This window comes from Humulus lupulus, chromosome 5 (assembly GCF_963169125.1).
Source record: "Humulus lupulus chromosome 5, drHumLupu1.1, whole genome shotgun sequence".
Classification (NCBI taxonomy): domain Eukaryota; kingdom Viridiplantae; phylum Streptophyta; class Magnoliopsida; order Rosales; family Cannabaceae; genus Humulus; species Humulus lupulus.
The window spans coordinates 204,269,898-204,285,768 of NC_084797.1; the positions used below are offsets into that span (position 1 = coordinate 204,269,898).

At 34.6% G+C, this 15,871-nt stretch overlaps 1 long non-coding RNA gene across 2 annotated transcripts; it reads left to right on the top strand.

Annotated features, from left to right (window-relative positions):
• Positions 1 to 5,318: 5,318 nt before the first annotated feature.
• On the top strand, positions 5,319 to 12,845 carry LOC133778067 (uncharacterized). Of its 2 annotated transcripts, none has more exons than XR_009868988.1 (5): positions 5,319 to 5,505; positions 5,625 to 5,721; positions 9,157 to 9,235; positions 12,218 to 12,283; positions 12,610 to 12,845. It is a non-coding gene; the product is annotated as an uncharacterized LOC133778067 (long non-coding RNA). The 2 variants fall into 2 exon arrangements; XR_009868987.1 differs by lacking the exon at positions 9,157 to 9,235 and adding an exon at positions 11,780 to 11,899 and having other exon boundaries at positions 5,324 to 5,505.
• The last annotated feature ends 3,026 nt before the right edge of the window (positions 12,846 to 15,871 follow it).

The window sequence follows — 15,871 nt, forward strand, 5'->3', positions numbered from 1 at the left end:
GTATTTTAAATAAATTTCAAGCATTTGTTATTTCTTTGTAATTTGAAAATAATAAATGAATTTATCACATATATTTTTTTTAAATGACTAAATAAAATTATTTTTAAAAATAATGTCTTGAGAGATTTAATCAATCTAGTAATTTTAAGAAGATAATTAATAATAAAAAAAGCATGTTACAAGTATATTATTTTTAAAACGATAGAAGTAAGACGCATATAATTATCGTTTTAAATGCCACAATTACGCAACGTTTCCACGTATGCATGTTACATGCAAATTCACTTTTACATCCAAAATTATGTCTATTATGCAATCATGTAGTTTTTATAGAAGGATCATGCATGCAATATAGGTAGAATGAGCATTATTCTTTTTATGACCTTATGTGTAACTAAGCATATTTGTATGTTGTGTGTAACTCTTACCATGTGTGCATGGTCTGTGCACACATGAGTTATATGAGATGGAAAAATAGTAATTATGTGAAGCTAAGGAATGTCGTTTTGATTATGGTATAGGCTCGTTGAAAAGTTGTGGTTTGACTTAGCTTGGACCTGAGGTAAGGAAGTTAGATAGAATTTATGATTGTGTATGCTATGAATAGTAAGACTGTTTGTATGAATGAAAATGTTATGAGTTATGAAATGCTATAATGTGATGATGTGTTGGCTTGTATGAATGTTGTATGATATGAATGGATGTTAGCGTGATGAACGTGACACATCAAATAAAGAGGTTACTAAGGATATGAAGACATAACAGAGTTATTTGTAATGGTTGTTAGCGTGTTGAACGCGACACAACAAATGGGTTACTAAGGATATGAAGACGTAACCCGAGTTACTAAGGATATAAAGACGTAACTCCAAGGGCGGAAACGCTGAGGTTATTCAAGGACTAGAGACTCTTGTTTACCTCAAAGGGTGGCATGGACAAGTCAGAGGGCCATGTTCACAAGGAATTGTTTATGATTATGTTATGATGTTTTGTGATGTTATGATGTTTATGATATGATGATGACATTATGTTGATGTGAATATGTTTATGATTATGATTTTGATGTCATTTTTATGATGATGCTATGATGTATAAAGATAAATGAAAGTGCTTGGAATTTGTTGTATCTTACTTGCTTATTGTTTGTACTTCCTTACTGGGCTTTTAGCTCACCCCCTTACTTTCCCTTCCAAGTAGCAAATAGGTTTCTCTATGGCACACGTGGTGATGTGGGGAGTTCTGTCGTCCTGTTGTGTATGGCGTGGGGCATCCTATGGACAAGAAACGATCAATTCTAAACGCCATTTTCTTTTAATGATGTTACGGTTAATGAGACTTTTCAAACTTGTCAGTGGGACTTAAACTTTTGGATGTTTTAGAACTTTGCTTGAAACTGATATTTTCTTTTTAAACTATTGGGCCCAACTTGCATGTTTTCAACAAGACCACACTGAAACTTTTATAATAAGTGGCTTTCTATTATAAACCAATGAAAATGTGAATGTTTTATTAAGTTCTAGTTCAGGGCGTTTTAAAAAAACTACTAGACACTACACCAAATACCCATTTCCATAACACATGAATATAATACTAATAAAAAAGTATTATGCTAGAGTACTATGTTGGGGCACTTTATGAAAAAAAGGCGGTAATAATTTTCACCATCCCGCCACTTAGCATTTTTTTTTTCATTTTGAGACCTGAAAATTTTGGAGACCGTGAGACACAATTCCTTTCCTTCAATTCCTTCTCCTTTTTCCTCATCATTCTCTCTCCTCTCTCTCGGATCTCTTTCTCCCACCAGACCTCTCTCCTTCACTCTTTCTCTCTCGCCTGTGTGTTTATGGAGCCCGACCTTCCCCTACACGCGCTGGCTAGGGATCTTCAGAGAGCGTCGAAGCTTCGACCCACGCGGGCCCAAGCCCTCACACGACAGCAGAGGTGAACGACGACACCAGAGGCCAGCTCTTCTTCTCCTCTTCCCTGTGTGCGGCTAAACCTTCTTCTCGGCGTGAGACCAGCTAGCTCCATCCAGACTTCAGTTAGGGCATTCTTCGTCGCCCAGCCACCTTCTCCAGCCTAGAGCCATGCAAGCCGAGCATTTCAGCATTTTGGTATTTTTCTCTTCTTTTTTTTCTGTGATGAGTTTTCTTTTTCTACAAAATAACTTATATTTCAATAAATTTGATTGAGTATTACTGATTTTGTTAAAAATGTGTGTATTTGGTAGTGGTGTTCCATTATCAGTGATCTATTTGTGAGAATGGAAATGTTTATAAAATATACAATTTAACTATATAATTAATGTAGTTATGATGTTTGATTGAATGTTTGAATGAAAAAAAAAGCTATAGACATCTATTTATTTGATCTAGTTTTTGTAACCTGTTTCTGATTTTCTTTCTTGCTAGGTACTTGGGGCATTGAATTAGCTGCGCAGTTGTAGCTTCTATACAATTGGGGGCTATTGTTTCTCATCATTTTTCAGTTTCAAACCCATTAGCTGCAAAAAGAGATGCCTTACAGAGCACTGTTACAAAGCACTGCTATTTTGGGCTTTGGATGTATGTTATATATACATATCAACATATTGATAGATATAACAATAAAAATAAGCTACTAATATTACCAACTATTCTTGATGGTGATACTCTGAGCTTTTCAGGTGAAACCAACAGAAATTCTCTTGAAGCCATGGTGAGTCCTTTGTATATTTATACTCATATATATTCCATTAATCTTCTTATTAATATAAACTAATATGTGTTAATAATTCTGCACTTTGCCAGGTGAAGAGCACAGGAAAAGAATCATTACAATGGGGTAAATGTGAGAGCAGCTTCATTAGCTCAATGTTCTTAATTACTTGAAAACCATTTAAAACTCACTCTTTTTGTGTTCTTGCTTATACATATATATATATATATATGTATATGGCATGACTGGCTTGTGGAGTGTATTTAGGTCTCACCTATGGACTGGCCGAAGCTTGAGAAGCTCATGATTGGGTAAGACAGACCACTCTAAATTATTATTTTCAATTATAAAAGTGTATGATTATGATCGCCATATCATATGTGTATTCAGCTTCAAGAAGGCTTGATGAAACTATGGCTACAGAAATTGAGAGTTTGAGGTGACAATTTTAATGCACTTCATGATCTAGATATTAGGTTTTGAAATTTTTTTGTCTTCTGATTTTTTTTTTTCATAAAGCTTATCAAGCATGGAGGGTATGTAGAATGTTCTGGAACTCCTAAGTGACATGCTACAGGCAGTAAATCCTGGTGATTATGCGGTATGAGCAATGAATTTTTTTCATCTCTATGATCTATGATACGAGTTACTTGTCCCCTTTTTTTAATCTCTATGAGCTACTTATCCCTGAAACTTAATGTGGTTCTTTTGCCATTCTATTCAGGCTGTAAAAGATGAAGTGATAGTTGAGCTTGTTAATAGGTGCCGCACCAACCAGAAAAAGCTGATGCAGATGCTCACTTCAACTGGGTTAGTTTCATCTATACAATCAGGATATTTAATTAAGAATAATTTTCTCATTGTATTTTATATTACTGTTTTCCTGGTGTGCCCTTTTATGTTGTGCATCTTTACAAGGATTGATAGTCATGCCAGGTTGTACTGTTATGGTTCATCTCCATGGCTGCCAGATTATTGTTTAGCCGTATCCATTCATAGATATATATACATAATTTTATACCTTATGTTATAAGCTACTGCATTCATACATATATATTTGGATATAATTGTAAATTTTCTATCTGTTTTAAGCTACTGAATCCATACATATGCAGGTTCTGGCTACTATACATCTCATTACCATGATTTGAAATTTGTGTACCACAAGCATATTCGTGTTATTAAAAGCATTTTTTCTTGTAGCATGCTGTATAAACTTTATTGCATGGTCCTCTCTTGATGATGCCTTGTCCTCTATTTTTATAAGTATTTTGTCTTTCTAACAAAAGCTATCTTTGAGTTGGTAACAAAAGCTGTCTTTGAGTTGGTATCAACTGAAACATATAAGTGTAAAGATTTAATTACAATGGTAATTAAGTAAGTAACATTCTGAGTGCATAATCAATTGCTGATTTTATGTCTATTACTTTTCAACTTTTTCATGTAGCTCTTTCTTCTTCTTTTTTATTATTATTATTCATCTCTGTCTACCCTCAATTAACTAGTTTTCTTAGTTTAAGTGGAATAATGATGAAGCTAATGTAACTTGTGGCTTACATTTATTCATCTTTTTAGTATTGCATATAAACACAAACCATTATTATTAACATACGCTCAACTTTTTGCATGCCTTGACATAAACCACCCTCTTTGCAAGTGTTATTGGCTACTGTTAATGAACAAACAATTGTGCCTTTCGTTAGTGGGCAGGCATGTATCACAACTTGGTTTATCCTTATGGTTAGTAGATTATGATAAATATTTGGAATTTAAATTTTATATCTTGACTTTTTGCAATTGAACAATTTGGAGCTTGCTGTCAATCTAGCGAAAAGAGGAAATCTTCCCAGTGCTGAGAATCTGGTGTGTTTTTGTTTCTATTAAATCTTTAACTTGACTGATGATTACTGAGTGGGCTGTACAGAAAATATATCACAATAAATCCAGTCCATTTATGAGAAATGAATCCATTCACGCACTATTTAAGTGAAAGATGCTAAACACAAACTAATCAAAATTATGCCACATCACTTAGGGACTAAACTATAAGTCGCAATCAACATGAAAGGACTAAACTATAAGTTGCATCCATTCCATATATTTTATAAGTTAATTAAAGTATGTGATGATTCTCAATGAATCATTGATAAGTGAATTGGCTATATGGCAGTTTAGTTAGTTATATAAACTAGTTCATATACTGTAAAATTTAGGATAGAAAAGTTCAAAAATTTCTTTACTCTGTCATTATTTTGTGCAGTTTCTTCTCCAATCATTGATATCCATTCCTTTAGTTTTGGCTTAATTAAACTGATCTCATTTACTTCTCTTGTAACCAATACTGAAGACAAACAAAACATATATAAGAGATAGTAGCAAGGGAGACAAGGAGTGAACTATATATTGATTCTGTATGGTGAAATCTGACTCGAGGCAAATCACCTCATCACCTCAAAATTAATTCCCAATAATCAGACCATTTTGAACTAATACTCTGTCCTTAATCCTTTTTCTTAGACAGAAAAGGTAGAAAGGAAAGGTGTTTGCTTTTTTTTTAATAATCAAAAGTAAACAAAGGCTAGTTGTTTTTTTTCTTATTTACTATTTTTATCATTTAATTTTCTTGTATATTTTTTCTTCTTATTTACTATTTTGTTTTAGCAAAGATATATAATGGAATTTGGATTGGAAAATCTGCAGGGATCATGACGAGGCGACCTTTGGTCTTGCAGCTTGACAAGACAAACGAGGGAGCTCAGAAATACGCCGAGTTTCTTCACCTTTGCAAGAGGAGATTCACAAATTTTGGTATGTGGTGTATAACTTAAAAATAAATTTGATTCGTATCTGTTTGTACATGATCAACTTGTTGCTCATTTGTTCTCATGTTGATTTTTAGCTTGATAACTTGTGTTTACATGAAACAGGAATTGATGTTCAGTTTTTAAGTTACATAATTATTTTTGCCAAAACTTGAGAAGAGAGCTGGCAATTAGGAGTAAGAAAATCTGAGGTCAAATTTAGGTAAAGTTCTCGAAACTTCTGATTTTTATGAATTTGATCCCAGAAACTTGGCCTTTGTTTTTGGGGAAATTTCTCATGCATGCCACTAGAACTGTTGTGTTGTTTGTCATTTGAGGAGATTACTCTGAAGTTTATTACTGTAACGCCCTTGTTACCCCATAACAGTTACGGTGAACCGAAAATATGACTCGTTGCCTGAGTCCTTTGGTTAAAAACGTGTTCTAAGTGTTATTAACAAGTTAAGGTGAAAACCAATAAAAAGGAAATGATATGTTTTATTTGATATATAAAACTGTTCATGGGCCCACAAGAACATTTACAAGGTATTTACAACTCAAAAAGGTCATTACTGTTCCAAAATTTCAAACCCCGCCGACCTAAGCGGCAAAAATAGGGTAAACCCCCTAGTTCCTCAGAGAACTCCTTGGTCGCGGTGGTCAAGCGGCCGCATATGTACACATCACCACCTAAGCTCTCCACTCAAGGCTGGGTGAGATTTTCTTTCCCTTTATCTGCACCACATAGCACCCATGAGCCAAAGCCCAGCAAGAAAACATAACATTATATGTAAACATCATCAAATGATTATCATTATAATTACACAGAGCTCATAGCTTTCAAACAGATGAGTGAATACCACTCGAGGTTCTGGTAAACCCTACTGAGTGACTGACAAGCAAGTCACTAGTTCAAATGGATGAGTGGCTGTTAGGTAAGCCACTAGCCTTCAACAGGTTCTGGTAAACCATACTGAGTGACTGACAAGCAAGTCACTAATTCAAATGGAAGAGTGGCTACTAGGTAAGTCACTAGCCTTCAAGCGCTTATAATATTCATCGAACTTGAGGTCGGTCCGGCATTAATGCTCTTTGAGTCATTCAATGCAGAAAGTCGATTAGATCTAATCTTTATTGGCTTACGTTGAACACGCTAAGGCCGTCCTGACTAATGAGTCAACACTATGTGACCAATGCCCAGTACCACTGCCGAACCTGACTAATAAGTCACAGCTTCACAGTTGATACTAACACCTTTGCCAAATCTGACTAATGAGTCAGTACCATGCACAAGTGAGCAACATTTGCTAAGCATTCCATAATCAATTCATGTCCACATTTATACAACCAGCAACCCTCATGAATAACCATGCATGTCACATATGGGGTGCAGTTTTCTTACCTCTGATTCGAGCTAGAATGAACAAAAGAACGACCCTTGAGAACGGTTTAGCTTTTAGTCCTTTAGCGATTACCTAATCATAACACATTATAGGATACCATCAATAACATGATAATCAAAGGTTATCAAACCAATATCTAGCCTCCGAAAGATCAATCCAAGCTAATCCAAGTAGTAGGGACACTCCCGAGGCCTAAAACTAGGTTCCCGGGGTCAAAATGAGCAAACAGGGTGAAAACTGGGCAAGGGCTGCGGCCCTAGCACCTTGGGTCGTGGCCCCTAGAGTTCCCTGAGGCAAGGGCCGCGACACCCTCCATCAATGGCCGCGGCGCCCAGCAAGCTCAAAAACCCCACCTGCTTCTTCAAGGCAGGGCCGCGGCACCCCAAGAACAGTGTCGCGACCCTCAACTCTGGCCCATTCCCATATGTGTTTCTAGCAATCCAAAGCCTCCAAAATCATACCTAAACATTCCTCAATCATCAAATCAAAGTTCCCAAGCTTCCCAATGTATCAAAACCCTCAAAACCCAAGGTTCAAACGAATCAAAAACTCATCAATTCACAAAGTCCAATTTAAAGCTTAGAAACTCTAAAAACTCAAAACTTTAAACTTAGATTACCTTCGAATAGGTTGTTTTCTGTCAAATCCTTCGGTCAAGAAGCTTCTAATCTTTCCTAGGATCGCTATGCCTCGATCCTCACTTGATTTTGACTCCTAGAACTCAAGATTTCTTCAATTATGCTTCGGGTGGAAAAAATGAACTAACGAAGGAGAACGAGAGGTTTTCTAATCGTACGTTCTATCTGATAGCTACTTCAAGCTTAAGTAACCTCAAATAAAACCTAATGCTCGGGGTCCCGAAAACACCCCCGGGGACATTATAGTCAAAACTTCCAGAATTTCACCCTGATCTCAAATATTCCCAATTTATCATCAAATAAACATTCCTATTACCCCAAAATTGACCCCGTTATGACAAAACCGCTAATCCACTAAAAATGACCGTCTCATGCTGAATATCTCGAATATATCTCCATAATAATGGAATCTCATTCATAAATCACATCATGCACCCAAATACACAAATTACCCTCAATGGGCCAAATTACCAAAATAGCATAACATTATAAATGTGGATCCACATGCATGCATATATCATCATATTATAATATAATTCACATAAACATGCATATACTCATTTAATGGCGTAATTAAACAATTACGGCCCTCCCGGCCTACCAAACCGCCACTAAACCACATCAGAGAATTCGGGCATTACAATTACTGTGAGCGAACGCGTAACTGCCAATTAATGTTCTGGGTGATTTTGTTCATTTAAATGATGGATGCATATACTTTCAGTTTTATTAAGTACTTTGCCTACTTGGAGGATGCTTTGAGAACTTTTTTACTGCAAAAGATTGATCATCTAGCCAAAGGTGATAAGTGCCAAATAACAATGATATCAACTTGGGCAACTGAATTATACTTTGACAAGCTTTTATTCCCCACACCCCTTTCTTTTTTTCTTTTTTTGGGTGTGTGTGTGTGCACGCATAAAGTTTGGATTTAAGAACTCTGATTTCTCTCTTTATTTTTTGTCCTGCTGCCTAGATGGGTTACAGATTTTTTATCCAAAATGAAATATTATAAAAAAAAATTTCATAATGACTAAAAGAAGGGAGCAGAAATTTCCCCAAAAGAAAAAGGATTCTAACACAAACAAACCAATAGTACAACTCAGCATAAAAAAACTAACTTATCTGATAGATATGAGTTCCAACTTTGTGAACACAGAATTATACATATTAGCATTTATGGCAGAGCATTTTGATTTTACTTTCCTGTATAATTTATTACTATTTGCTGTTGTTTCAGATAAATTTCAAACTTGATCTTTCCATTTCAGATAAATCGTCTACTCTTGGAAGATGACACTGCTTTGGATAACCATAGTTCAAAGTACCGATCAATAATAAAAGAATTATGTGCTTTTCTATGTGAATGCAAGGATGTGCTGGATGAGGCAACTACAATGAAACTTTTAGAGAGGTAACTATCTACAGGATCCTATGTAGGTTAATCACATTTTTCATAAAAGTATGAAAGCAATAGCTAATTCTTTTCTGTTTTAGTTTAGAGCTGTAATTAAGTTCTTCTTTTTTTAATTTTTTTTTACATAATCACGTGATCTTTTTTATGTTCTTATTTAGATGAAAGAACACTAGAATTAATTATTTAGCAATATGTTGCAGTTATGGCCGGGTTGAAGAGTTGGTGTTTTTTTCCAGTTTAAAGGAGCAGTATGAAATCTTAATTCATCATTTCATATAGGTGCTTCATTATTCTTTTCTATTCTGCATTTCATTTTTGTGATTGTTGTCATCATAAATCACATTTACTAATGTTTTATACTAGTTATGTACTTTAATCCATAAATACACATACACACTTAGTATTGCTTCATCATTTTAAGACTTCTTTATCACGCATACGCTTTTAACTTTGTATTGAGTAGTTAAAAAGTTATTATTTGATATACTCTTGCATTCGTTGGAAGGGAATATTTTCCAGTGCATATTTTCAATATATATAATGGTTTATCTATGTGATTACATATTGTGATTACATGGGTTTTCAGACCTGAATCAGTAGAGAACCTTTCATTCTTGTTGTGCTACATACATACACACCACTTCAAGATCACACACTTTCTGTTTAAGCACAAAACTCAGAACACAATAAATATGGTTACTAAAACAGATATGAAAAATCAAACATGTAGAAATGAAAATGACACAGCTGGTTTCCACTATAATCAATCAAATGACACAGCTGGTTTCCACTATAATCAATTATGAAAATGTTTTCCCTCACCAAACAAAATGGAAAGTTATAAACCTCTTTTTAAGAGAGTTTGACACAAGGCATGGTTTGACAGCTGAAAACATGTAATAAATAATAGCTTGTTTGAGCTACCCAGAATACAAATTATTAGACGTTTAAGAGATGTGAAATGGCCCATTTTTAGACATTGCTGCTGCATTGACTTATTCCTATGGTGTCAGAATCTTAATCTCTGTTCTTATAGTGTCAGGATCTTAATATTAAGTTGTAAAGGATAGTCTGGCAGTGTGGGGATTTTTATAGTATTATTTTATATATTTGTTTGATCTCACTTAATTAGCATGATTAGTGATACTAATTTTTATAGTTAGAAATGGTAGTACTTTCCGAGTAGCATGATTAGTGATACTGTAGTGTACTGTGCATGATTAGCATGCTATGAGACTGTATTATATTTTATGTACTTGTATAAATGTATATATTTCCATGCTTAAGACGACCATGTCAATCCTTTAGGCTTTCTTCAAGAATTTTTATTTGTGCTTATCTCATTATTAGTTTTTATTTCTTTCAAATTTGTGATCAATTTCTGATGGGTGCATTGTGTAACTATCAGATTTTGCTTGGTTTTATTTTCTGATGGAATTTACAGTTGCTAATAGATTTTTGGGACCAAGGACTAGTTCTTTCGTTAATCTTTGAAGATGCTTCACTTTCCATCTTTTATATTCGATGATAATGCATAACAAAGTTTACATGTTTAATAAACGTGGGACAGTATGCACACACACACATGCATCACATAGTTTTGACAAGTGGTCATCATTTTAATCAGTTTCTTCATTTATCCTTGTTCACTTCATGAAGACCTTAAAATAATAATACAAGCAGATAAGTATTTATCTTAGTTTTCCGTATGGATTCATGGGGGATTTTTTTTTTGTTATAACTGTGTTGGAAGTAAAATCATTTGGATTACATGTTTGCATTTGGTTATGTTGTTGCTGTCATTGGCCTATGCTCCATCATAATTAGTGGAATCTTTTCATCGTTTGCTTATTATTTTTTTTCATTTGCTTAAAGCAATTTTCTATACCAATTGTCAATTATTTGTTTGAATTCTCCCCTTGTCATTGTATATATAGTCTGAATCCAATAAATCTATAAATTGGACTTACCACTATTATATGCCCTTACCATTGTTATTTACATGAATTCTAGTTTTACTCCAGTCATTGGTTCATAAACGAGAAATTAATTCCACAAATCTATGTTGACCAGTAGTTTGGTTTAGAGAAAAGTTTTGCATTTAATCAACTAGACTATGTTTTTACTTGTTCTGGTTCATCAACTTGGCTAATGGCATATCCACTAATTAAATATCTATGAGCTGAGTACTCAAGTCTTAGAGCATCTTATTAATTTAAGTATTACTAGTAAATAGTTGTTTAAATCTGATTTCAATTTGGCTGGTGCCTTGTTACTTAATGAAATTCTTTGATGATATTTCTTATGAAGAGTCTAAACATGTGCTCTAACTATCTTTGATAGACAATGCTCTGTTGAGGTTAGGTTTCTTCATTCATGTTTTGTCTAGTGCAACTTAAGCAGTTTATTCATTTTAGGCTTGTTGTTGAGAAACTTTAACCCAAGGATCCTGCACTAGCAATTAAAATCATTGAAGAGAAACCATTCGTTTGAGCAACTTTTATTTACACTTTAATTGTAAACATGTTTAATTTATTAAGTATGTTTGACAGTGGTTATTGTAATCCTAGTGATGACTAAGTGATTATAATGCATTTATATAGTAAATACAAGAGGTGCACAAGAAAGCAAGGTAATCCTAGTGATGACTAAGCTTCGACTCTGCTGTATGAACTTACTTATGTCAATATGATCTTCTGCTTTAGTGGCAGCTATGATTATGGCAGTGAAAACATTTGATAACTACTGAATTTAAATTGGATTTTTTTTTGTCGATAATAGATACTTGTGATAGACTTTGAATTCTTTAGTTTGGACTATTAGGAACTGGTGTAGTGCTATGAATGTATGGCCTGCCCTTATTGTTGAGACAAGCAATGCTTCTTATCTCCATGGATATATTGTCAGGGCTTTATACAGGGCATTCTAACATCATCTGAACAGGTGGGCTTTTTATTTCCCTTGTGCACACTATAAATGATTAATGGAAAGATTGTAGTACTTTTATTACTACAAATTTTATCTATTAAGTGGTAGCTGCTGGATCTGTTATGGTTTTCTATGAATCTATTAGTCTTACTCTAATTTTTAGCTCATTATAAGTGATGTATTCTCTTTTTCTATTTAACACTTCTATATATTTCAATAAAGTTCAGTTCATTCATTCTCTATCCTCTCTGATTTTCTCATTCACTTTCATTTCTGAATTTAATTGTTTGTTTTGTGGAAAATTCAAATGCTTAGATTTTTCTTTCTTAATAGGCTGATATGACCATGTTAGAAGACGAACTACCAACAAAAAGATGACTTTCATCAGCCCTTGTCAAGGTATAAAGAAGAAAGTCTTCTGTTGTGCTTTAGAATTATGCTGTTGAATGTTTCTTTCATTTTCATTAAGTTTTAAGTATTGATAGAGTACTCTGTTTGGCAGTGGAATTTTCTCTTCGTTCATCTCTTAGCTTATTGTTTTAAGTTGCATGTTTTGTTGCTTCAGTCGCTGTTTTGCATGGTAGTACATCTTGCTATACCCTGCTGTTTCGTCAAGTTTTGGAGTTATTACAAATTTAATTTAAACTTTATATGCTTACAGGTGGAAACTAGTTTAAGTCTTATGTTCTTAATAATAAAAGGACTTTTTTTTTTACAATGTGTAGGTATATTGAGATGATTTCTTTGGAGCAATTCTTGACAACATTTGTAGTTGAGGCCTTTAGAATGGAAGAATGTATTTCACTAATTTTTGTATACATTTCTTGTTTTGTATTTAGTGATAAAGGAATCTGAATAGGGCATAAATTATGTTGTAATATGATTTCTTAAGCCTAGACTAGTAGACTAAATATTTTAATTACATTTGAGTAATTAATAAAAATCTATTTATGTTATCTTATTTGGCTTCAACTTTCATATTTGTTTTCCTAGTTTTGTGTAAGTAAAAAAAGATTATGTTTCTCTAAGCTAATATAACACGTGTTATACTAAAGTGTAGTATAACACATTATTTGTGTTATACTAAAGTGTAGTATAACACAAATTTATAAGTATTAAAACGTGTTATATAATCGACTATAAATAACATAATTAAACACTTATCTATTTATTAAAATAACACAGAAATTGTGTTATCGTTGACAGTATAATAACACATATGTATAACAATGATAAAGTGTTATGTAAAGTACCCTGACCGACGATAACATAGTCGGTCTTAACACATCAAAAAGTATTATGGTATGTTTTGATAACACATTTTCGGTGTTATTAAAAGCATTTTTTCTTGTAGTGAGACATAGCTACTATTTTGGGAAACATACATAAGAAATAAAATAATTTTATTAAAAACCCAAAAGTATTATGCAAAATACAAAGTAAAATATGAAATATAAAATACAGTATGGGTACCCATTGTTTAGTACATAAAAACACAAAAACATTATAACTTTAATCAAATGTTTAAAACTAAATGAGAAAATACATAAATCATAAATTAAAAGACTTTGAAAATAACGTCATCCTAGATCTTCCAGCAGTCCATTTAGTCCATTCATCCTCAATACACATTCCAAGCTGCCACGAATCCTTCCCTCCTTCCACGTTCATTTTCTTGCAACGTTCTAAAATAAAGGAATGAGCCTAATGCCCAGCAAAGAAAATCTACTAACAACACATATCATGAATCATAAACAAAAGACTAAATCATAAACATATACTATAAAACATATGACTATAAAAAAATGTATATCATATAGGACTACAATATTAAGGGCCAATAACTCATTGTTGACGTCGTTTTTCGTCAACTTAAAATGTAGAGCACGTAAACAGTAAAAACTATGGCCAAAAAGGATAATACAATAAAACAATGAGAGTTTTTTACGTGGTTCAGCAGTTAACTCTGCCTAGTCCACGAGTCCTTTTTATTAAGACTTAGGAAATTTCTGGAAATTCTTCTGGGATGAATTCTCCAGAGATTCTCTCAAGATCACAAAATTTTGGTCCTTTACAAAGGTACATGATCTCTCTATTTATAGAGGAGATCTCAGAATACAATCCCACACGTTTCGGGAAGTTATTCTGTACATTAATAAATTAAATGACTTTAAAGTTTGTAACTCCTATATACCAGGAAACGTCCCCTGAAGACCAGGGGGCGTATAACAAACTAGTTAATATCCCTTTATTGTAGGGAAGTTACAACAATAAATATCTCTTGAATGCATAGACTGTGTCTCCTCAGGCGACCTATTAAGTCGTTCGAGATCAGCAATCAGCATCATGCCAGTCTAGGTCTCGGAATAAATTACGAATTGCATTATTTTTCCCAAGACCAGCTCGGAGGGGGTATATATCACCGAAGCCACCTTATTTCAAGCTCACACCTATGCCAAGCTCGGACCTCTTGATCCGAGGCCACCCGACAATGGACGTCCTCCAATGTTCTGTCTTTCAAGCTTATAAGGACTTCGAGGCTACCCATCTTCGAGGTTGCCACCTGCTTTGAAGATTCGACCTCTAGATTACGAACATGTATTTTAGCTATCGCAAGCTTACACCTGACGAATCCAGCTTTCGAGGTCACAACCTCAAGTCTCAAAATCTAGGTGTAACATTTTGGCCCCTCAAAAGTATTAGTTCGAATCCTATGAGAAGGAAACTTTTGAACTACTTTCTTCGGGAACCGCACCATCCCACATACTCGAGTATGGACACGCGTCAGTTGGGTATTGCTCACTCAATGTACTTGAGTACCTTGGAAATTTGCCCACGATCATTCGCCTACTACCTTTATAGTACCATCATGTCAATTTTCCCTGGACGTCGGATTTGGCACGGAATCTGGCCAATGGCCTAGATTGGTTCGACTTTCAACATCACCATGGGCCTATAAATAAGCTTCCAGTCGTCTTCTTCATTTTTCCCTTACATTCAAAATTTTTTTAGAGAGAAAATACCACAGCCATTCTTGTCCGATTCTTGCATGTTCTCCAAGCCGAGAAGACAAAACACGGTTGGACTTTTTGAATCGGTGAGATCGTACTTGTAACCGCTCGTTCAGTCATCCATTTCTCTATTCCCACCGATTACATTGTGTAAGTATCTGATCTTGGCTTTATATATTTTTTCCTCTTTTACGGGTGTTTCTGCCTCTATTGCATCTTAGTCACTGGAACTGCGCTGGTTCATTCTTTAGTTTAATGCATTAGGATGCTTTGATCGATATATATTAGGTTTAGGTTTCCACATTACTGGCTCTAAATCCAGTTCATATGTAGGAAGAACCAAATATGGTCTTTTTTCTGATTTTTAAAATTTTTGAGGACCTATCTTGCACACCAAGATATCGAGTACAAAATCTGGGTTTTAAAGAATGCACGATTCTCAAAAATATCACCTTTTTAATAACCGCCATATTTTTTTCCCTGATATTTCGGGATTTCCCACAACATGTCCACCTTCTTTCCTTTCAGTGGAAGACACGCTTTGAGATTGGCCCCATCCTTTGGATCGAGCTTGCCTTGTAGCCTCGATCATTCGAGCTTAGGTGTTATTTCTCATTATTTCTTGCTCACTTGGCCCTCACCCTTTTGCTTTCTTATTAGATGCCACAGAATTCGGGAAAGTGGTAGGGGTCAAAGCTCGCGATTCCTTATTCACCAGCAGCTCCAACTCCAGAGTCTCCTTTTACTCGGAACCAGTGTTTAATTCGGGAGCATGAACTGGGGCGTGAACAAGAGGACACTCGAGATCACTTCCGACGTCAGATAGACGAGGTCGAGGAAGGGAAAAGGAAGAGACTAAGGGTCGCCCTTCATCCAGACCCTGACACCGAGACTAGATCGATTCCCCTCGACCCTAAGCTTAAAGTGACAGTTGCCTTCAAACTAGGTGATCTACAGTTTTCACTGATGGGGGAAC